This window comes from Dermacentor variabilis, chromosome 5 (assembly GCF_050947875.1).
Source record: "Dermacentor variabilis isolate Ectoservices chromosome 5, ASM5094787v1, whole genome shotgun sequence".
NCBI lineage: Eukaryota > Metazoa > Arthropoda > Arachnida > Ixodida > Ixodidae > Dermacentor > Dermacentor variabilis.
In genome coordinates this window covers 25,154,345-25,177,557 of record NC_134572.1, presented here as the reverse complement: position 1 = coordinate 25,177,557, position 23,213 = coordinate 25,154,345, and the positions used below count along the sequence as shown (strand labels likewise).

The 23,213-nt window shown below is 46.4% G+C and overlaps 1 protein-coding gene across 5 annotated transcripts in view; it reads left to right on the top strand.

The window, feature by feature from the left end:
* The window catches only part of LOC142582361 (fibroblast growth factor 1-like), a 57,295-nt gene that overhangs the window by 8,146 nt on the left and 25,936 nt on the right, over positions 1–23,213 (top strand). Inside the window, exon 1 of one of the 5 annotated variants that reach the window (XM_075691994.1) lies at positions 4,958–5,441. The exons of the other annotated variants lie outside the window; for them this stretch is intronic. The gene's annotated coding sequence lies outside the window, so the exon portion shown is untranslated. Of the gene's footprint in view, positions 1–4,957; positions 5,442–23,213 lie in introns of those variants that run through there. 5 annotated transcript variants of the gene reach the window in all.

The window sequence follows — 23,213 nt, the reverse complement described above, 5'->3', positions numbered from 1 at the left end:
AGTCCGTGAGTTGAACCTTACACCTCAAGTAGTTTGTGTAGGCCACGTTGAGTCTTATGCGATGAAGGCATGCTTGGTCTTGCCTGGTGAGGCCTTGCAGCATGTAAAAGTCGCACGATGGATGTATTTTATACAGGGGCCCGTACTGGTAACTGGCATCTGTCCAGAGGGATCGCTGGAGACGCCGAGCGTGTGCAGATACCAGTGTCGCCGCGCCTTTCCCGAGAAAGGAATCTGGACCATTTCTCTCGAAGTGTCGTGTCCAGCTTTGGCAGCATGGTCAGTCTGGACGTTGTCTTGTATTCCACAGTGGGCTGGTAACTACTGCAGCAAAACGCTGTATCGCAGTTGGCAGGCTTTATTGCATAGGCGGCTGATGTCCATCACGAGTTGTTACTGCACGTGAGGTGACTTCATGGACTTCAGGGGCAGTCTTGAATCGGTGAAGATGACCCAAGACTCAGCTGTCTGCTCTATGATGCAAATAAAAGCTGCCCGCAGCGCAGCTAGTTCAGTGGTTGTAGTTGATGTGCGGTGACTGAGAGCGGTAGTGATGACGACACTCGCAGTCAGAATCCACACACCAATGGCAGATGTGGGCATAGCGGAGCCATCAGTGTAAATATGACGATGAGCACTGTAGCTGGTGTTAGCCTGCTATAGAGCAAAATATGTCAGTGCTGGACCAGGATAATTTCTCTTGCTTTTGAACCCAGGTAAGAAAGTGACAATGGACCATGAAGGAATTTTCCACTGTGGTTCCGTCGGCATAGAAGGGCTTTGATAATTTAGCGGGAGCAAGCTCCGCACTACAGGACCGCTGTCTGAAGCAAGCGGATGAGCCGGCACTCCGGCGACAAAGCGCAGGTCTACTTGAAGAAACTCCTGCTGCAGAAACACTGGAACCGATAGGTGTCTGCTTTCTGCACGGGTTCTTACACTCTATGTGTTTTTCGGTAGGCCGAGGCGCACCCTCAGAACTTTTGCTTGCGCACATGTAAATGCTTTTATGGTGGTTTGGGAAATGGCGTGTAGTGCAGGAAGGCTGTATCACAGGAGACCTTCACAAAGAGCCGTATACATGCGTAGCATAGAATTTGCGGAGCAGCCCCCAGTGTTGCTTGATAGCATACGGAAGGTGCTCGCGTATGAGCCAATTTATTTTTCTTTTAGTATTCGAATATAGGGCATCCACGTCGTTATAGTCTGACGATTGTCACGCCAAGAAACTTGTGACTTGACACGTACTGAATGAGAGAGTGTGCAACATTTAACGTGTAGCTCGAGGCATCACGCCTAGTGAAAGCGATGACGGCACACTTTTCTGGTGACAACGTTAGACCTCATGCAAATAGAAAATTTTCAATGGAATTGATAGCTTTCTGCAGTCTTGCTCGTAGGACACGTCTGTTGCGACCACAGCTCCATGTACAGATGTCATCTGCATATAAAGAGATTTCAACGAACGAGAGAACGCACTTCCGCAACCCAATAAGAGAGAGGCTAAATAAGCCCGGGCTTTTTAAGGTGCCACTCTGGGGAACTCCTCGATGCACTATGCGAAATGGAAAACGATTTTAAGTGCACGCTAAAGAACACCAGGTGGTCAAAAGTAATCCGGTGTCCCCCACGGCGGCATGCCTTGTAATCGAATCGTTGTTTTCGCACGAAACAATCAAGAATTTAACTTAAGAAGCGAATAATTCGGCGTTATTTTTTTCTTTTTCCACTCTGAGTGGCTGATAACGCCGTATATACGTACGTCATTTTAGGGCGGACAGATAAAAGGCTACAAGTCTTTCTGACAGGAACTTCCTGCTTTCGCGTATGTCTGTTGTCGAGGTGTTTGGGCTTAGAGCAGCCAGCCATAAACATGTCCCGACGGGTTACTCACCGTGCTGGTAAAGCAAAACGCCTTGTAAGGAATGTACCGGCGTGGCCATGTTTGTGAGCTAGCTGTACGGGCTCGTCGGCATTGCTGCGTGCTTATCTGTCAGGCAAGCTCTGAAAAGACGATCATCTTGCAGTTTTATGAACGATAACGTCCTGCATGCGCTGTTCTTGCGCGCGTGTGAGCCCTGTCGGCTAAGCGAAAGGCGGTTTGTCCAACTTTTTTTTCCTCATAGATAAATGCACTGACAGCCTAGAGTAGGGAATTAATTCGTCTGGGTTTCAGGTGCCCCTTCCGTCGCCTACATGGCATATCGGTGCATGCAGGCTGGACGTGCCAGGGCAGCAGTCGTATAGAGAACTCTGACTCAGGATTGGCTTCTATAGCGCTTAAAATCAAGTTTGAACAGTCAACTGGCCGTCTGTATGGGCATCTATTAATTATACTACATCGCCCCTACAATTATTGTTGTAGGTACATAACCTGTAGGCATTCTGTACAATCGTCGTCAAAATCATGTGTTATGTCCACTGCAGAATGTAAACGCCCAACAACGACCTCCAATTACACCGGTCTCGCGTCAGCTGACATCACTGTATGCCTGCACAGTTCCTAATTTCATCACATATATTCACTCATCATTTTACCTTTAGCCTAGAAGAAGAAGAAACTTTATTAATGAATGATCCGGCAGTTTTTGTTGTGGTGGCCTCAGGTGGCGGCTCGAAGTCCTTGGACTCGGGCGGCATCTTCTACGTGATTTTTTTTTCATTGTACGCTTCACTACTCGAAATTTGTTTTTGTTTAGGTGCAATAACAGAAAGTAAGGCATAAGCCTGACAATCCAGTTTGCGACTGCTGGCATAGAGTTTTCTACAATAATTACAGGTAATTCTGATGATAACGTCTACAGCAGCTGCACGTACAGCAGTTCAGCGAGCATGGCAATGGGGCGAGGAGGGGGGAGGGCGCAGATAGCATATATAGATTTGCCTATATCTCGTCCTTCTTGCTTCAAACGACCTTGTGACCCTGCGAACTGATAATTTTAGTTTAAAAAATTGTTCGTTATAATTGCAACTCCCAATACTTATCCATGAGAAGTGACTTGTTGCCTTGCTGTGCTTAGAAAAATATGATTTCAGTGAAATTTAGGAAGACATATCGAGCGTAATGAACAACGCTACAAGAACGCCTCAAGCCACAAGAAGATTAGACAAATCCATATAATATCCACCATTCCCATCGTTAGCTTAACTACCGCAGCGCCACAGTTCCCTATATAGCAATTTTTGTTGGAAGCTCCATGACATCTGCTCGCCGAGATTGTCGTGACAGCAGGCGTCACTTTATTCCAGCGTATCCAAGACCGACGGCGATTAAGAGAGCAGATGCACAGAAAAAGCAAATGCAGAAACGCCTACTGATAGAAGTGGTTATGATGTAACTGTTTACGCTAACAAACCACGTAAAATAGGCAGTAAATAAAGTTTCTATGTATATCATTAGAAACATGGATAAACACAAGCCGGCAATGGTACTTTGGCTCTCGCTTCTGTCCTGTATAGACTGGTGTGCCTGCAGATGAATGTCGGGAGATAATAATTCCCGTAAATAGTAAATGAACATAAAAGTGTGCTCGCTTAAAGGAAGCTTCGATGGGCAGTTAAACGAACCAAAACTTAATGGCTTTCTCGACGACGAAAGGATTATTGAGTGCGTGAGACAAAACTTTGAAAGGCATACACCGTCCTGGCTTATAGATAGCGAACTACACTGTTCCTTGCTGAGCCGCTTCGGATAATTTCGGTTCATGCTGCAGTCGATGAATTTGTGCACGTTTGTTCTGTGACAGTTACAAGCCTGTGCAGAAAGAGTGATAGCTTGGAGAAGCAAAAGGGATGTTGTTCATGTTAACCAAACAAAAGTAATCGTTCACTATGCAGGTAAACTAAACGTTAAAGAAAGAAGAGAGGAGTTACGTCGATGAGTGGCAACGGAGATTCACATAAGCCTGTCGTCCTTCAAAAATGTTGCAGGGCTTTTAGGGCCCATTGTGGGGCTTCCCGAAGTCAGGAGCCTGTAACTATAGTATACTCAAAAAGATGACTAGTTTTGAAGCGGTAGCGAAACAAACCGGAATAGAGCAAAAGATCAAATAAACATAACTTGTCCAAAACGAATGTAAATTATAGATTAGTATACTACTTTACTAAGTAATATGGGCTTTTTTTTCTCTGTATTTTTTGTGTTTTTGTTTTAGTACGTCCTGTGATAACTTTCTTACACACTTGCGAGCTCAGTCTCTATACAGCAGTGACGATACCGGGCCGCGTAGATGGGAATACCACGATACGTACAGACGCACTGGGTATCGGGAAAAGGAAAGTCTGCCCCGCACAAACACGTGTTACGAGTATCCTTGGAGGCGGCACGCAGGAGCTGTCATTGCGTGCCTGCCAAAGTGTGAGATATGTCGTGTGCTCACGACAAAGGAGCAGCCGCGAAAGCGCGGCCCATAGACCTCGTCGTATATGAAGGCTCTATTTTAGCCTCGCCGGCCCACTCGCGAGGCAAGCAAGCGGCGTAAGTCTGCGTCGCCTGCTACAGAGCTGGCTCGCAAGCACGCACGCACCCAAACACACGCACATGTTGGCGGAAGCGCTTGTGTAGATCTCCGGTATTGAACGCAATCAGCTCGATCACCAGCGTTTCAAAGGAAAAGAAAGCTTCTGGCGAACGATTAGTGCGTGCCCTGTGACGTATGGCTACGGCTGTGGGCGAACATACGCGTACAAAAGCAAATAAAGACACGCACGCAACCCCCCCCCACCCGCCCCTTCCCGATGTCGTGCGCACTCCGTCATCCCACGCGACAGCGCTGCCAGCGAAACCAGCGAGCTTTGTTTTTGTCACCTTTCATTTTTTTTTTCCACCTTCGACCGCGCCGCCGAGCCGACATGCGCCCCCGCGCGTGACGTTGCCGCGCTTTTCGTGACAAAAATAAAAGCGTGATAACGGTGATAGAGGCGCTGGGCAGGGCTGGTATACGCACGAACGCGCCCACCCACTCGGTCGAGATCGCGCAGGCAGCACCGGTCAGAGGGCGAGTGTTCGCCGGCTTGCGTGGCTCGCCGCTGATACGTCGGTGTTGCGCGCCTGCGCGGAGTTCTTCAAGTCCCGGGGACGTGTTTGTGCACCGTGTTTGTGCGCTGCCTGTGCGGGACTCTTGACCACACGAGCTGGCTTGAGAGTCCTCGCTGCGACTGTGGTTTTGTCGCCACCAGCGACGCCTCGCTGCATGTGTTTCTGATTGGAAACAAGAGCGGTTGACGTCGTCCAGTGCGTTTCAAGAATCGATTCGCTCACACCTCACCGGGTGCGCTCGGTCGTCTTGTTTTGAGGTCCCGATTACGAGTGTCCCGATTGCGGAAAGTGGCTAACACATTCACGATACAGTCGTGTAAGCGTTGCGTAGGAGTAAAATTTGGGGAGTAAATTATTCCACCAAGCGCAGTTTTGTGGCTGAGCGGAGGAAGATACAATCAAGGTAAGCCAGATGTTTTTATTTGGTTTTGAGTTTTAATTGTATACTACCATATTCAGTGTTGTATGGCTTAGTTATATAAATAGTTCCCTTCCTTGCTCTCTGCTCTCTGTTGTACTCTCTCCTTTTGTGTTTTACTCTCCTACTCCCTCCCCCACTGCTGACTGTCGCTCAAGTGTCAGCGGTCTGAGCTAGACAGTATCAGTGCGTCGGCAGTACATTTTCTTTCATTCCTCCCTTTTTATTTAGTTATTTATTATTTATGTTCTTCGTAAAATAAACAACCAATTACTACTACTACAGTTGTACAAAAGAATGAAACAACTTTTGTCGAACCGGTTCAGGTGCAGTTAAGGGCAAGAAGGGGTGCATATGAGCGAGTTCGATGCCTTCAAAGAGATATAAGGCATTGCGTGGCCACATTTTTTAAGTGCGAGCCGCAATACACATTTCAGGTGAAGTGTAAGAATTTGCCAACTCTTAGTGAATTAAACATCACAGGAGTCCCTACTGACAACACTTGAATATTACCCCCTCCCCACTCCCACTTTTATTTTTTAGAACGGAGAACGTCACTTCAGTAGAGTCACTTGGTGCCGTTCAAGAACTATATACGCTCATATTGATTTGTTTGACTTATTGGAAGCTGAGCGACAGAATTAAATAAAATACACACTCTCATGAAACAGTGGTTTTGTCCCGAAAGCGTGAGCGAATGGAGAAGTCCTTGCGCGAACGCTCAGATCCAATAACGGACTCGCCATTGGCCGACTGAAGTATAGTGTATGCTCGATACGGGGCAATGCTGTAGCAGTCCCTCGTAGAGGACATGTTCCTGTCCTCTAATCATCGGGCGGACTCCTGTAGAAAGACAGGTTTCTATGGGCAGGCGCGTGGATTGCCATAACACGCGCCTACGAAACGCAACCGGAACAAGCATTTGTATACAGTATAGTGAACAAAAATATAGGACATTTTACATTTGAGTCCTGTGAGCTAAGCTGCTCACAATGTTTGTGCTGCGTTATGCCAGACCGCTATAGGTGTAGGCCAATAGTCTCTTGAACATGTGCTGCCAGCTTATTTTATTCGCACCGCGTAGCCCACGTACTTACCATCCCATAACTTGCTTATTCCACGAATGTATCACTAAAAAACCGTATACAAGTATGTGAAAATACTTGCGTTCTGATAGGAGAAACCTTAATGATAGGTGGAGAAATTAGCCGAGCAAGAGGCTTGACATGCTACTGCAGATTTATTGTATAACAAGAGATCGAAGTGCGAAAGAAGAAAAAGGAATGCATGGACACGGACAGTAACTCGGAATGGGGCAGCAGTCAGCATTATGAAATGAACGAAGTGGAAAGTGGAGCATTGTGATACCATCAATAGCAAAGTTGAGTCAATTGTGTCACTTTGGGTGCAACATACTGAGACGGATAACATTTTGGTTATTGACGGCGCCAAAAAGCTGTACTATTCACTTCGTTCATTTCATAATGATCATGCACTGATGCCTCTGTACGAGTTTCTGTGCGCGTGTCTGCGTCTGCATTTTTTTTTACTTTTCTCTTCTCTTTTGATACCTTCACTAGCGTATCCTTTTCCAGCTCTAGACGGTCTAGTCGCGACCCTGTAGCGCACCTCCCCCCCCCCCCCCCCCCCCCCCCCCCCCCCCCCCGTCCTCGCGGTTGTTGCGAGATGTCTGTAGACTGCTTTTCGTTTCGCACCTACAGCCCTGCAGTGTTTACATTGGCCTTCGTATTGATACACGCTTCTTATGAGTATTCTTGCATTTCTATTCTCCAGGGTTGACGGTTGGGCGAGTTGGTATTGCATTCTATTGCACAGCGCTCTGTTCCTTTATCTGGCCGGCTCGGCTTGTTTCTTCCTTGAATGTTGCGCTGTACCAGTTGTAGAACTTCTATTCTCGTTATTTAGCGTGGCAAAAAGAACTATAGCATCAACCACCCTATCATGTCTATGAACGCCGGCAGGATTGCCAATTTTAAGGTAACGTGTCGTCGCGGCGTTCTAGACAAGTTAGTCTGTGAAATCTCAGCTGGCATGCAAATGAAGGCATGGAGCCATTGTGTCGCCAAGGCCAATATAGTAAGCCCTTCTCTATCTTTTTTACTTTGAAGTCGCATTCGGATCTAAGTTGATTTTGATCACCGTTTCGAGCAGGGCTTGTTGGTTACTCATCATTGGGAACAGCGCAAAAATACGACCAAGCCGAAGTGAGCACGAAGAAGACGTACACACAGCGCTGTACTTTCCACAAAAGTTTATTTCGCTCGTAGACACGTTTTAAGCCGAGCACCACAATAAAATGATAAGAAGAAAGAAAGCAGGCACGGATACTGCTCCTATTTTCACATAATTATCGCCTATTGGCGGTGTTTTCTGAAAAGCTTAGCCCTTTTTTTTATCTCTGCCTTTCCTCTATTCTATTTCTCTCTCTCTCTCTCTCTCTCTCTCTCTCTCTCTCTCACACACACACACACACACACACACACACACACACACACACAAGCTTACACATTTTCCAGCCGCAGCTGCTATTTCGGCAACTCGGAAGAAGATCAAATGTATTCCGCTCGCACGTCTGAACAGGACACTGACGCGAGAAAGGGCGGAGGAAAAAAAGGCCATCCCTCTCTGTATTTAGGGTGCTTTGTACAGCCCTAAGAAAGTAGGGCAGCGCGGGTAAGCCGATACTGCTTTTTATGCGCCTAGGAAACTCCTATACTTGTGCAGGAAGACTGCCGTGAAAGGCGTGAGGGCAAAATAAAACACAGGCTGCGCTTCACATAATGTGGTCTTCGAATTGGCGGCTAACCCTTGTGGTAATGTTTGCATCCAGCAAACCCCCCCGATGATTAGAGGACAGGAACATGTCCTCTACGAGGGACTGCTACAGCATTGCCCCGTATCGAGCATACACTATACTTCAGTCGGCCAAAGGCGAGTCCGTTATTGGATCTGAGCGTTCGCGCAACGACTTCTCCATTCGCTCACGCTTTCGGGACAAAACCACTGTTTCATGAGAGTGTGTATATTTTTTTTTTTTTTGACAACCAGAGGTAGTCAAAATTATTCCGGGATCACCCACTATACGGCATCCCTCATAATCAGATTGTGGTTATGGAACGCAATACCGCAGAGTTCAATTTTAAGTTTTAAAGTGAATAAGCTCAGGTTTACAAGAGAAATTGCTGAAGCTGCCGAAATCGCCGAAAGTCCCAGCAAATTTTGATTTAATTTAAGACCGCTACCTTCATAAGGTACTATTGCCAACTAGAGGTGACAATACCCTCGATCTCGTTCTGACCTCCTCTCTTGACAACGTATAACAAATACAATCGTATTACCCGGAATCAGCGCTCACAACTTACTCCTCGTTTCTCTTAATCTCCCGCTGAAAAAAAAAAAAGATCCCTTACTGACAAAAGTTATCACAGATTACAAAAGGTACAACTTCGTGGCTGTCAATGAATAACTTTCACGTTTCTATGAATATATCAAAGCTAGTTATTTATCCCACAGAGCTAACACCAATTGGGAACTGTACAAAAACACGCTACTGTACCCAGAAAACAAGTAGATCCCAACTATTTTGATCAAACCAGATAACAAGAACCCTTAGTTCAATAAAAGTCTTCAATCGATCCTTAATCGTAAAGTGAGTCTCTACAGACGGGCAAAGCAAACTAAGAATCCGACAACCTGGCAGCTGTGCCATGCCAACAATGCGTGAAAGGAACAGTATTTCAAGGAACAGCGTGATGCAAAAGATTATTTATATTAACTGATCTCCTATGGATTTTTCAAGCTAACCGAAATAAATTCGGACGAATACTCTTTACGAAGAGCAGCCTAATGAAATGCAATTATTGAACGCAGACGGAGACCGAGTCAGCCTCGACAGACGCGCCACAGATATTAATGACTATTTCTGTTCAGTATTCACAGTATCTGACCACTCTGCTGCCTTTCAGTTCTCGAAAATTTCCCCTATTACCATGAACGAAATCGAATTTAGTGTAGGAAGAATATCAAACCTTATCCGTTTTCTTCCGATATAGTCATCAGCTGGCTGTGATCAGAGTGACAACAAGCTTTCAGAAAAACTTAAACAATATCAAGCCGTGTACTATATCTAAAGCAAAACTCTTGCTTGGGCTAGTTGGTTCATGCTTGAATGAGTAAAGGCCTACATTGACCATTGACCTACATAAGGCAGGCTTGTTGAAAAAATAAACTTAGTTGTGAGTGGCGCCGGTCCTGCCGTTTGTGTCCTTCTTCAGTCCTTGTCTTTTGCGCCTTGCCTTTACTCATTCAAGTACTACATCGAAGCTTCTCACAGCTCTTGGATACTGGTAATGTGCCCAACGATTGGAAGAAAGCACAGATTGTGCTCATATTCAAATCGGGTAGCGCTCTAAACCCTTTACCTACCGTCCGATATCTCTCGCTATAGTGTCCCTTCCAAACTATTTGAAAATATTATAGCATCCAACTTAATGACGCACCTCGAATCCATAAATTTCTTTCTTTTTTTTTTTCTGCAGCAGCTTTCTAGGAAGTTACCTTCATGCGAAACATACCTCGCAGAATTCACCCATGCATGACATCTTTCAGTAGGTGGATTCCCAACAGGAAATTGATGCCATAAGGCATTCGATCGTATTTCCCATAATCAGTTCCTGATAAAACTTCCATGCCTTTGTCTAACTACTGCACAGTGCATGTATAGTACATGCATAGTGCATGCATATAGTAGACGCATATTGCATGCACTACTGCATGGATAGAGCATTTATTGAAAGCTCAAATGCATTTCACATATACTATAATACCATAACTCTCCCACTTATAACGCAACATCAGGTGTTACACCAGGAACCGGACTGTCACGGTAGTTATCTTTAGGTTAATGATCTGTGGAGTAAAATAGAATCGAAAGTTAGACTATTCGCGGACGATTGCATCATTTACCATCCCGTCACCGACCAAGATGACATTATCGCCCCTCAAATGACCTAGATTCAATCGCAACTTGGTGCGGTACATGGTTCATGCCGTTAAACCCCAACAAATGTAAAATTACAAAGTTTTCGCAATTACGCACCATAACACACCATACCCCCAGCCCCGTTGAGTGTATTGGTGTTCAGGTGACTCCTTCACTATTTAAGATTGTTTTAAGCGCATTGACAATGGGTACAAGCTAGTGGACACACACAAGCGTTGTGTGTGTCCACTCGTTTGTCCTCGTCTTGAACGCGCTTAAAACAATCTTAAGGATGTCTTATACCAAGAAGGCCGTACGTCAACACTTGTCCTTCACTATCGTGAGCAACGCACATCCAAACTATCTGTTCTGAAGCTTCGCGCACGCTCGAGTACTTGCAACGTAACCTTCGGAAACCATCTCCAGAGATGAAACTTGCGTGCCTCATGTGCATTCGGCCTAAACTCGAATACGCGTCATCTGTTTGGCACCCATCTCAAGTGTACGCATCACCGGTCACCTTGAATCGATCCAAAGCGACGTAGCCCGATTCATCGCATCAGACTACTCAAGGTAATCTCTATAGCGTTACACAACTAACACGCACGCTCGACCTTCCATACCTTGCATCACGTCACCTCATATCTCGTGTATGACTTCTTCATTCCTACTGCTATCACCCGCTTTCAATGCACGCCTTGTTAAAACAACCTTTGCGAAATTCCTCTCGAGTCAGTCACGGCACCTTTCAGCGGGCATCCTCAGTAGCACGTTATTAATGACAAATTAATTCTTTCCACATTCAAGAGCCTTATGGGATTCCCTCCCTGATAACATCGTTACATGCAGCGATCAAAATTCATTTCGTGATAAACTAAAATGCTACTTTACATGTGTTCTCTTTGTGGTAGATTATTCGTCGTATATTTAATCACTATTTCATGTTGAACGTTCGATGATCCCTAATGTTGAAAGCTAACCAGCGTTTTTATAACCTTGTTGGGTTTATCCATACTAGTGTTTTCTTACCGTTCTTGTAATTACCCGATGGCTTTTAGAGCGCAGCTCTTAAGCGCCCGTTCCTGGGTTGAGCGTCGACGTCGGTGTGACCGCGCAAACGCTCGCGTGCCACTGCTCGCGCGCTCGTCGTTGGCTGGCTTCGATGTCGCTCATCATGCCAACGATCCCACACTGCCCCTCCCTCTGCGAAGGCGCTGACGGGCCCACTGTCAGTCGATGCGCTGATCTCGGTCTCAAATTATTTGCCTCCGAATGTCTCGAAATGAAAACAGGTATAAAGCTGCGCTCAAATTTCGCATTAGGGAGTATCGTAATCGTCGAAAAATTTTCTTTCGTTTTCTTTTTATTGTTTTAATTTGTATTGTGTTCTTGTGAGCAATGAAAACGTGTACTCAAGCCTCATCTTACGTAATGCCTTCGGGTCTTTAAAGGGAATAAATGAAATGAAGCAACACGTGCGTGTCAAAAATGTGTAAGTTTTCCTGCTGTAGTAGTATGCGAAAAAGAAGTGGCGTTTTTAGAAAACAACGTCGCCAGGGGGTGGTAATTTATTTATTTATTTATTTATTTATTTACATACCTTCATATGGCCCAGTAAGCATTACAGAAAAAAGAAAGGAGGTCGGGAGTGATAACATCGCGAGGCACAGCGGTTAATCACGCACACACTAAATCAAAAAATTAAAAAAAAGACGAACGCACAAATATGTAACTGTAGCGCAACCAGGGCCACATCACGTAACAACAAAAGCGCTTCCAAAAGTACAAGCACGTAATAGCACAGAAACCGAGGTCTACGCCATGACAAGACAAATGACTACGTGTACAGCCATAACCTCCTCGATAAACTTCATCCAGTTTATCGAGGAGGCTATGGTACAGCATGCACCAAGGGATAAGCAAACATGGGGAAAATAAGAAAGCCAGTATGAGTATAAATAACGCATTTATAAATAATACATAAACAAGGCATTGAGTACAAATGCCAAGCAGCATGTCTGAAAGGTAGCGTGAATAAAGAAAGCTATAGGGTTTATACCATCTTTACACTCGCGTTAGGGGTTCACTTATTCCCAGATGATGGCGTGTCCGGTCGCCAGTGTATTACCGCCCGGCGTCCTCGCAGTTCGTTTTCACCAGTATTTATTGATTTATTTGTTCAATATACTTTCAAACGCAAAGCACCGCAGATAGAAGTGGTTTGCAGTTTGCAGAACAACAATGACAAAAATATGGCAAGTTATACAATAGAAATCTAAGTGAAAGCAAGAGGATCCATACAAAAAAAAATTACCGACGATTACGTTACTTCCTAATGCGATATTTGAGCGCAGCAAATAAGCTGTTTCACCTTTTCGATAGATTGAGGCAAAGAAATCGAGCAACACATGTATGCGCTATCACAGAATTTTTTTTTTATATTTCCCGTACTCCTGGATCATCTCGACGGCGGCGACGGTAAGCTTCTGCTTCGGCGGCACGCACCTCTGGATTCTGACGGCGACGGCGCTGAGCCTCTGCTCTGGCAGCTCGTTTAGCAGCAGCAGCAGCAGCAGCAGACGGAGGACTTCCATCGGTCGTCTCGCTCATGGCTCAGAAAGAACTGGCAGATAATTTCGCAGTGGCGAACGGCAGCGGCAATTTCGGCTCGGGCGGTGCACATATACAGATCCGCCGCCACCGATCTGGCTCTCTGATTGCCACCGCACAGGGCGAACGGCTGCGGCAATTTCGGCTCGGGCGGTGCACATATACAGATCCGCCGCCACCGATCTGGCTCTCTGATTGCCACCGCACAGGGGTTGCATTGGAGGAGGAGCGAAGAAAGGAATTAAGTTCGAGCCGGCGCTTTGACAACCGGAGACTCGCAGGAAGAGGGAGGAGGAGGGCGGCGTGTACACCCAGCGGCAAACGATGGGGGCAGAAGCGCGCGCAGCAAGCGGACAACACGATAAAGGGAGGAGGGAAGAGATAGCAGCGACTGACTGATGCCGCTGACGCCGATACAGGGGGGGGGACCCTTTCCTCCTCTTTCTGCATGGCGGCGACGGTGTTCTATGCAGTCACGTTATCTTGACTCTCTAGCGGCGTCAGCGGCATCCAGCGGTATCAGTCGGTCGCTGCTAGCGCTGGGGGGATGAAAGGGGGCGGAGCTGGTTACGAGGCCGACGAAGACGCGAAACCCAGGAACGGACGCCAAAGAGCTGCGCTCTAAAAAAAAAGAAAAGAGAAAGAAACCTAGCAAAAGGCCAACTTGAACAAGAAAGAAATTCAGTCACAAAACAATAAGCAAATGAAAGAGAAAGAAGAAAAAGCATACAATAACACCACGCACGCAAGAAAAAGACACGGTCATGTGGTACATCAGTTGTAATGTAAAAGTGTGAACAAAGATTGACTGATCAAGTGATAATCCGAGATAGAAGCAATGTTATTCGGCAGGCGGTTCCTGTCTCGTGACGTGTGCTAAATGAAACAATGCAAAACAGTGTTTTTGTGACAGGGCGAACGCCCAACTTTGTTATCCTGGTCAACTCGCGATGAATGGCGTGTAGGCGCAGGGAAGTGTTCCACGTGTAAAAAACGATGATACTAACTTTATAAAACATGCATAAATGAAAAACGTTTCTGCTTAGGGATAAACTGGAAAATAATAAACTGGCTTTCATTAATGTTGTGCAATAGCTGTGCGACAATAGCTGGCTAAGATAAAACTAGTGGCATCGTTCTGAACGTGTTAAATTGCATTAGGTGAGTTAGGTTATCGTGGCTATAGACCCAAACAGCTGCGGTGCATTTCAATTTAGCGCGGATAAAGGTTTTGTATATAAAATATTTTAACACAGTTAGAAATTTACTAAACTTTGACGTAGTTATCCTAACATTCAATTATGATTATTAATTACTATGTTGATGTGTTTTTTGTGTTAGATAAGAGGTTAGAGTGATACCGAGACATCGATAACAGGAAATATGGTAAATAAGAGTACTGCTAAGTTTATAGACTGAAAGGCATTCATGTTTTCCAAAGAAACGCATGAGCCTGCACATGTTAATTTTTAATTGTATTAACAATTTTTTTAACCTCTTAAATAATCCAAGTCCGAATGTAGTATATGTTCGTCTTGTTCGTCACAGATCTGTCGATGTATAACACGGTCGTCAGCTAAAAATGTACATTAGCGGAAACACAACTTGGTAGATCGTTTATGTAGATTACAAAAAGTGGTGGGCCTGCAGCATTGCCCCAGGCCCACCCGATGGGACACATGTAGGATTAGAATCGTAACCGTTATCTGTGATACTCAAGGTGATTAGTAAGAAATAATTCTACTCAAGTTGGCAGTTTAGAATTTAAGTTCAGTGCTGAAAGTTTTGCCATTAGAAGAGCATGACTTACTTTCTCGAACTCAAGTATATAGTATATGCAGTCAGCTTCAGCGCTTATGTCCAGTATAATGTGCAAGCGATGCGTAAAAAGGACTAATTGAGTTTCACTGAATACGATCGTCGGAAGCCGTGTTGAGCAGTCGAAAAGAAGTTATTTGAGCTTAAAGATTCAGGAATGTTAGTATATAATATATGCTCCATAATGTTACAGTGAATGCTCGTTAATGAAATGGGTCTGTAGTTAGGAGGGGAATGCGTGTTACCGGATTTATGGGGTAACTGGAACCACCTTCCAGTTCCTACAGTGCCAGTGCCCAAGAACCGCTACATTATAATAAACAGTGACGTAGGTTGTGTACTTTTTCAGCGTGCGGGGTCCTTCTCCCCCACGTGCGTATAAGCTCAAGTAAAATAGAGTTAACTTAATGATTCTGTTTTCATGGTACAAGCTACGCGCGCTTTATTCAGTGTTTTCATACTGCGCCGTAATGGTGCTTATCGCCACCTTCGAGTCATTATTTGAACAAGTTTTATAACTGTTGCACAATATTCCTGTCATTTCATATGTTTTACTTGCTTTAGTGATGGCTTTACACGCACCCTAATATTTCGCGGTTCTTGTAAATGTCATTTTTACCTGCTTTTTTACGACATATCTATACTTTGGCTTGCGAACAAAATACACATTGACGATGGGAAAGACTAGGCGACACGAGAGCGAAATTCTTCCCTTCGTCCGTGTGTTTTGTGTGCGACCCAAAGTGTACGTATAAGAATATGGGTACCAACTAGCTCAGCTTTCAGTTCTTCTGCTATATCTCTTTCAGATGTTATTCTTCACTTTGAAGTTGATCAGCTTTTCATTTTTCTTTTTTTTAATAATGTTCTGCTGCTTATCATGTCTGTCTCGTTTAATGCCATATTTATGCTCACTTAGCATGCTATGGTGCACACTGGAGTAGAACACCACTAACTCCACGTTGTCGTGCCTTACATCTGGTTTCTTGGCCTCGTAAAGCTGCAGATAGATTTTAACCCAGCACAACTTCCGATAATGTTTTGTAAGTAAAATTAAATTGAATAGCGTTGAACCACGTCGTATGAAACCACAGCGTTGCATGAAATGCGCTAGCCATCTCAGGTTGTGTCGGCGATGTTGTACACATGCCAGTCGTGCATAAAACACGAGCGCTGCCAGCTCACCGGGCGACAGACACGGGACGCACCTCCCGTCCTGAACGGTATCTGTGCGATGCAGATAGGCAACAGAGAATTCTCGAAGGATGTGGAGGCAATCGGTCAAGTGCACTTTGAACACCGTGAAGCCCTGAGTGTGGGAGAAAAAAAAGAAGAGTGAGCGAAAAGCAAAGCAAGGCAAAGCAAGCCTAATAAAAAAATCAATAAAAGAAAAAAAGAGGTGGCACAATTTGCTACGCTAAATGAGGTGAGGGGGGGGGGGAGCAAGAAAGAAAATGAGCATTGGGTTTTTGTAAGTGAACGCTTTCTTACTTTATTTATATCTCTGCGTTTTCTCCAGAAAACGGTGATCAACATTCATTAATGTCGTGAATGTGGTGTAGTGGGGGCAGCCTGTCTTGATGGGCCAGCCTTGTGCGGCCTTGTGCGGCCATGAAACAGTTTTGCTTTAGCCACCTCATTCTTCGCCAATCTCCCAAACTGGCACGAACTATGAGATGAGAAAAAAGATCCTACATTCCACAGTCATGAAAAATGCGATCAGAGCGCGATAGGCTATTTTCCGTACTGACGGGTCTCTTTCTTTAAGCAATAATGTAACCACAATGACAGTAAGGTTACAACCTGATGGAACGAGTCAAGTGAATGCCGGAACACCATCCCCATGATTGCAGTGGGCCACCGTCTTTTCCTGTGGTCTGAAGATCATCGACGAACCTCATCGCTGAGACGACTTCGGCAATCAAGCGCTCACGGTCAGTCACCTTAGCCGTCCTCGCCGTGAGAGTTGATAAACGAAAACTCCGCAGTCTTCCAAGGCTTTTCATGTACTCCCCACTCGTTAAACCTACCTGCCTACACAAAGAAGAAAGCGGGGTTTATACAAAGCTCTCGTTGAGGTCGCACAAAACTCATTTCCGTGGAGTTCGAAGTTTACTTCCTTGATAGGAAGGAAAGCATGAACAATGGCCCGAAGGGGGAAGCTACAGCCGTACCTGTGACGAGACACCGCCCGATTTCACGGAGGCGGGAAGCCATGACGCCGACAGGGAGAGAGCAGAGAGGACAGGAACGATCACGGTGATGAACGATGTCTTCGATGCGGGGCAGACAGAGAGAGGGAGCCTCCAGGAGAACCAGAAGCAACAAACGGAAAAGTCCCACGGATAAGCAGGCGTTGGTGGCTAACCGTTGGCAGTCGGTGCTTTTGCCGCGGGGCGTGGGAATGTTTTGCGGGCGCAGCTCTGCATACCGGAGAGTAAATGACGGCAGTTAAAGAGGTTTGTCGCCAGGGTGTTTCTCCACAGCGAAGTGTCGTGTCTATGACCCCACCCTGTAAAAGAAATCGTCACGGCTTAGAAAAGCGTCGGTGATTCCCAGACGGCGCCTTTCCACCCCTTTGGATGGAAGACTAGGCTTGTCTCCGTACGCGCCTTTGTATTGGGCCGTTTTTGAGGGGCCCTGGCTGCGCTGGCTCGCACGGCCTTTGTCCGTGGAAGAGTAAATCCACTTCTTTCACCGATGCCCCACAGAAACCGCTTAAGCTCCTAAGGGCGCGAGAAGATGCCGGAAGCCATGCTAATGCACAATTTCCAGCCTGTGGTTCGAAAAGAAATGGAAGTAGAGGAATTGAGTGTATGAACATCTGACAAGCAGTAGGGCCACATTACTCTTCATATTTCGTTTCCTCTCCCGTTTCTGCTTCAAGAAAAATTCTCCCGGAAAAAGTGACGGGTTATTTGAGTGAGACCGCACTCCTGTTTATTTTGTTCTTCACGTGCCTGTCATTTTCCTGATTCCATCATAATTGCTTTCACAATAGCTTAAATTTTTGCCTTCGGGCTTACACAGTAAACGTGAAGTCTCGATGCATTTCGCAATTGATAGAAGCGTAACGGGGCAATGGCGAAAATCGGAGCCTACATAAGCACAGTGGATTGGACTTGAAGACGTCAGCCCACAAAAGAAATTCTTTGATTGCAGCGTCAGACGTAATTTAAATGCAGATTTTGTTTAATTCAATCTGATGGTATTTCTGTATACGAAAATCTGATGAATAAAACTTCAGCAGTTCTTTCGGGTGAGATTAAAGAAAGGGGCAGACAAGAAGACACAATCTCTCCGATTCCTTCGATATTCCCTGCATGCTTAGAAGTATTCAAGCTATCAGACTGGGAAGGATTAGCAGTGAACATCAACGGCGAATACATCAGCAGTCCAAGGGTTGAAGATGACGTCGTCTTGTTCAACAATGCGGGGGATCAATTGCAACAAGTGATCGAGAAGCTTAGTCGAGAAAGTATGAGTAGAGTTGAAGGTTAATAGGTAGAATACAAAGGCAATGTTCAATATAGCCAGGCAAGAGAACAAGAATTCATCACTGGCTGCCAGCCCCTAGAATGTGTGCAAGGGTACGTTCATTTTGGCCAATTACTCACAGGTAACCATGATTTTGAGGAGAAAATTTGCAGAATAAAAATGGGTTGGAGCGCATATGGCAGTGATCGTGTGCACGTGATCTATCTATCTATCTATCTATCTATCTATCTATCTATCTATCTATCTATCTATCTATCTATCTATCTATCTATCTATCTATCTATCTATCTATCTATCTATCTATCTATCTATCTATCTATCTATCTATCTATCTATCCCCCCAGTGTAGGGCAGCAAACCAGATTTTGTTCTACTTAACCTCCCCGCCTTTCTTTCCTTTCGTCTCTCATATATATATATATATATATATATATATATATATATATATATATATATATATATATATATATATTCTTTTCCCGAGTTCTGCTTAATACTGCACTGTACGATGTTATGAACTGGTGCTACAAATGGGAAATGATGCTTAACACACACAAAAATATATATATCCATGCGCATAAGGAAGAAAATGCCACTGAAGTTTGACTATACTGCCTCAATAACAGACCTATATCTCGACATTGCATGTTACAGGTACTTAAGTGTTATGATTTATTCCCGGCTTAGTTGAACTGACCACATTAATTATATCGCGTCATCTGCAAAACAAAACCTAGGCCTCTTGAGGCATAAACTGAAAGGAACACCAAGCAGCGTGAAGAAATTTGCATATATAACTCTCATCAGGCCGAAACTCGGATATGCTGAAATAGTCAGGGATACGCGCACCAAAAATTTATTTCGTAATTGGAAAAAGTGCAGAGACATGCAGTGCGTTTCACTTACAATAAATATCGAAATACTGACTCACTATCTGCACTAATGGCAGCTAACTGAATTCAGCCCTTCCACGTAAGGCTAAAAATTTCTCGATAAAACTTTCTTTATTCACTGATTCATATGGAAATTTGGAATCTCTACAGACCCTTACGTCACGCACTCAGTTACACGGAAAACCCGTCACAAACATAAATACACCTTAACCCCTTACTTTTCACGGACAAATAAATATAAATATTGACATTTCTCGCCAACAATCACGGAATGGAATTCATTGCCAGAAGGAGTGTTTGAAAATGAGAACTTCAGAAATGCCGTTGCCAATGTTGTATAATTGTCTCCTCCTATCCACGTTCTCCATACTCTGCCTGTCTGCTGTTAGTGATCATTCCTCTATCTTATTGACTTGCGAGCGCTGCTGTTTCTCGGCGTTCTGAATATTGTACGTTTTAGTTCTGCCCTTCCTGCTCCGACCCCGTGAGGTCTGCAGTATCGTGCAAATAAATAAAATTAAGTAAGCTGTCTGGCTGACCTGAAGCGTCAGCCAACTGACGGCGGCACCCTGTGTTTTTCAGTATTCCTCGCCTCATCACGGGTCACGTCGCGCTTCTTTGTTCGTTGCCTTATAATGAGCTCCGGTGCATCGCGAGATGAGTTCTGGGCCCGGGTCTGTCCGTTATTCATTGAGCTCGCTTCTCGATCGAGGCCTGTCAGCCAGGCGTCCGCGCCTCGGTTGCACAAACCCGGGGACACCGCCCTGGATCGATCTTCCGAAAGGCCTTTTGTGCGCACAATCAATCTGGAAGGAGGAAGCGCGCGTCGATGTGTGGGACGACAGCAGGGTGGGTCGTGCTCAGAGAAAGACACGATTTCTTGAAGAATGTGCGCGCTATGAGTGACGTGTTGCCTTGCGAAGGAGGAGAAGAAGAAAAGAACCTCTTTCTTTCTCAAAAGTGGTGGAGAAGTAGAACGTAGCCGGAGCCTTCTAAAGGTGCATGGTGCCGAAGTTAAAGTAAGAAAGGCAGAAGAGAACATTGACAAATGGTTGGCCTATATAAGAAAACAGTAGCAAGAAGGCTCGTAGCAGTGTCTACCACTACACTTGTACCGAGAACCAGCATCTCCGGACCCATTAGTGTAATTAATGGAAACGGTCTCATGTTCCCGAGCTGCACAGTAGGCTACGATAGTGGAGGCCTCTGCATTAATTTTGACTACTTGGGATTCTTCTATACGCACATATAAAGCATATAAGTGCTCGAGTGCTCTTGCATTCCGGTCCTATATTAAAATACCGTCGCCACGGCTGTAAATAGAACTCATTAGCTCGTGTTCTACAGGATTACAGGGAAACCACTGCTCAAACAGCACGGGTACCCACGTAATTCAAGCCGCTTAAGAGCAGTCGGTAAAGGATGGGACATCGTCCGTTACTCTTAGTCGCACCGGGAGTCTAAAACGTGCACTTACAATTTTATGGTTTGTAGCGTTGTGTAATATCTCTCGGGATAATCAATGGAAAGGGCAATGCGGACACGGAGGCGCGTGGGACGCATGCATGCAAGGAAAACGGCTCGAGGAAGTGTACGGCCCGACCCGTACACACTCCTGCAAGCAGACCAAATGGCCCGAGGGCCTCCCGATGCGCGTGCCACATCTATAGGTGTTTACGTGCACCGAATGCATTCTAAATTTGTATGAGCGGAAAATTTGTCTTCAGGGGCACAATGGAAAGCGCTGCTGCGCACTCACGTACGGCGGCATTCGCCTTACCAGGCATGAAAAAAGTCGTTTATCGTCTCGGTATAGCCTACAAGCCTCTATCTGTTCCCTACAAGCGCGATCGCTTTAGGAAGGTATACGGTGCTTAGGTCCTCAAAGAAAGGATGACCCAGTCATTGGCTCGCCTTGCTCACATACATAATCAAAGCGCGGTTGTTTGCAATGGCTGTACTATGTTGAGCTGTATATCCTTTCGGCTACTATGTCGAATTGCTTAAGAAAGGCGATGTACACAAAGAAGAAACTGCGTTTCGTGTTTCCGGGGCCTCGTGCGCGATCAACGGCGGCGATAAACGGCAGCACTCACTCTAAGCATTTGCAGTTAGGTGGCTGTTGGTAGCATGCACGTTCCACCACTTCATTATCCGGAGCGCTCTGCGATCCTCCGCGCTCCTTACCTCACAGTTGCGCTCGATCCTGGACAAAAGTCTACGTTTATCTAAGTATAGTACACATAGTCGCACGCAGCACGCCTCGAAGAGCTGCGGCAGAATCGGTCACGAAATGCTTCATTTCGATTCTCCGCACGGCCTCGTCAAGCAGCCGCGCTTCTCTCGCACGGCGTTCGACTGCCACACTCTGGCCCATTAATACCGTGCACTGGCGTGGATGCCATAAAGCTTGTGTCAGCCGACCCCTAGAGCGAGGGTATCGTAGCACAAGGTTCTCGCTATACACGAGTGCATTATCCGTGACACACACTTTAGCGACTGTGCTTTCTGCTGTCGCGAGCGGTATGAACGTTACATCGCGATGTTGTCGCATTTTTACGCGGCGGAATGCATGAATCCCCTTGCAGTGTCTTACGGATGCACCTTAAAGAAACACAAGCAGTCGGAATTAATCCGGATCTAGTGCTCCAGTTCGATGTCTACGATAGCTCAGCTGTAACCTTGTGGCGTTACAACGCCCAACAGATTTTATAACGCCAAGCAGACGACGGTACACATTTTAATGCAGTATAGATCGTTTGTCATTTTGTCTGTGCGCTGTCAGCCTTCACAAATGTGCGGCAGGCGCTGCGCCGAAACTTAGTAGCGCTTCCGTCCGCGCAGTGGTGGCCGCCTTAGCACACGGTGTAGTTTATGCAGTGCTGCACGTATTTAACTAGAAAGTGCATGTGCGGCTCGGCCGCGCGCGCGCCGCTACGTGACCGGAGGGCGCACGTCGTAGTGCAGGGCGTAGTTCCTCTTTCAGTACGCAGCCAACGCGCGCATCGCGAAACGCGTGCGATAGAAGCGGCGTTGGGCGCTGCCAAAGTCATCGAAATGCTGCCGCTCGCTCACTCACTGAGCACAGACGGCGGGGCTGCTGCCCTGGAAGCCACGGCGCATCGCCGTGGCTGCAGTCAGCAGGATAGACTCTTCTCGAACGGGGAGACGTGTCTGATCGCTATCGAATATATAAGGCGACGGCGAGGAGGGCTCCCGGTCGGATGGCGTCTACACACACACTTTCATTTCTCCCAACAACTTCCCCTCTCTCTGCACCACCTTCCTTTCTCCTCCTCGTAATTGCGACTGCACACAACCGCCTCGCGTTCTTCAATGGCGGCGGCAAGCTAAAGCGGCGGCAGCGCGGAAGATCGGGGGATGTGGCGAGTCGCTTGAAAAACGAGCGTAGCAAACGCCCGCACTGTGCTGCTTACCGGCTCCTGGACGTATACGGACCGCGGCCGACGTTGCAACGCCGCCACGCGCAGATAATCGCGTTGCTGCGCGGCGCCGTCTCCGAGAACGCGAGACGGGAGTGCACCGTTCCCTGGGCACCCCAGCGGACACCGCGAAAGGTGCCACGCTCGCCACCGCTGCCGCAACGAAAGGGAAGGGGGGACGGGTGGGTGGGGGCGATCCGCACCGGTGTATACCAACTACGCTCGAGTAGATTGTCCACGAAGCCGCGGCTTACGGGTGGGCACGAAGCCTGGATAATTGCGACGGCTGAAGAGGCCCTCCCCTTTCGAGACTCCTCACCACGTCGCTTTATGGTCTTCGCATCCACGGAGGCGTACACCGGCACCCCGACTGACCTTCGCCTCCTCCACCCCGAACAGCAGCACCCGAGGGTGGCTGGCGTAGCAGCGACTGCAGTCGTTGACGACGACGTCGTAGTCGGCAAGGGGGAAAAACAAGGGCTGCCCGCGCCGG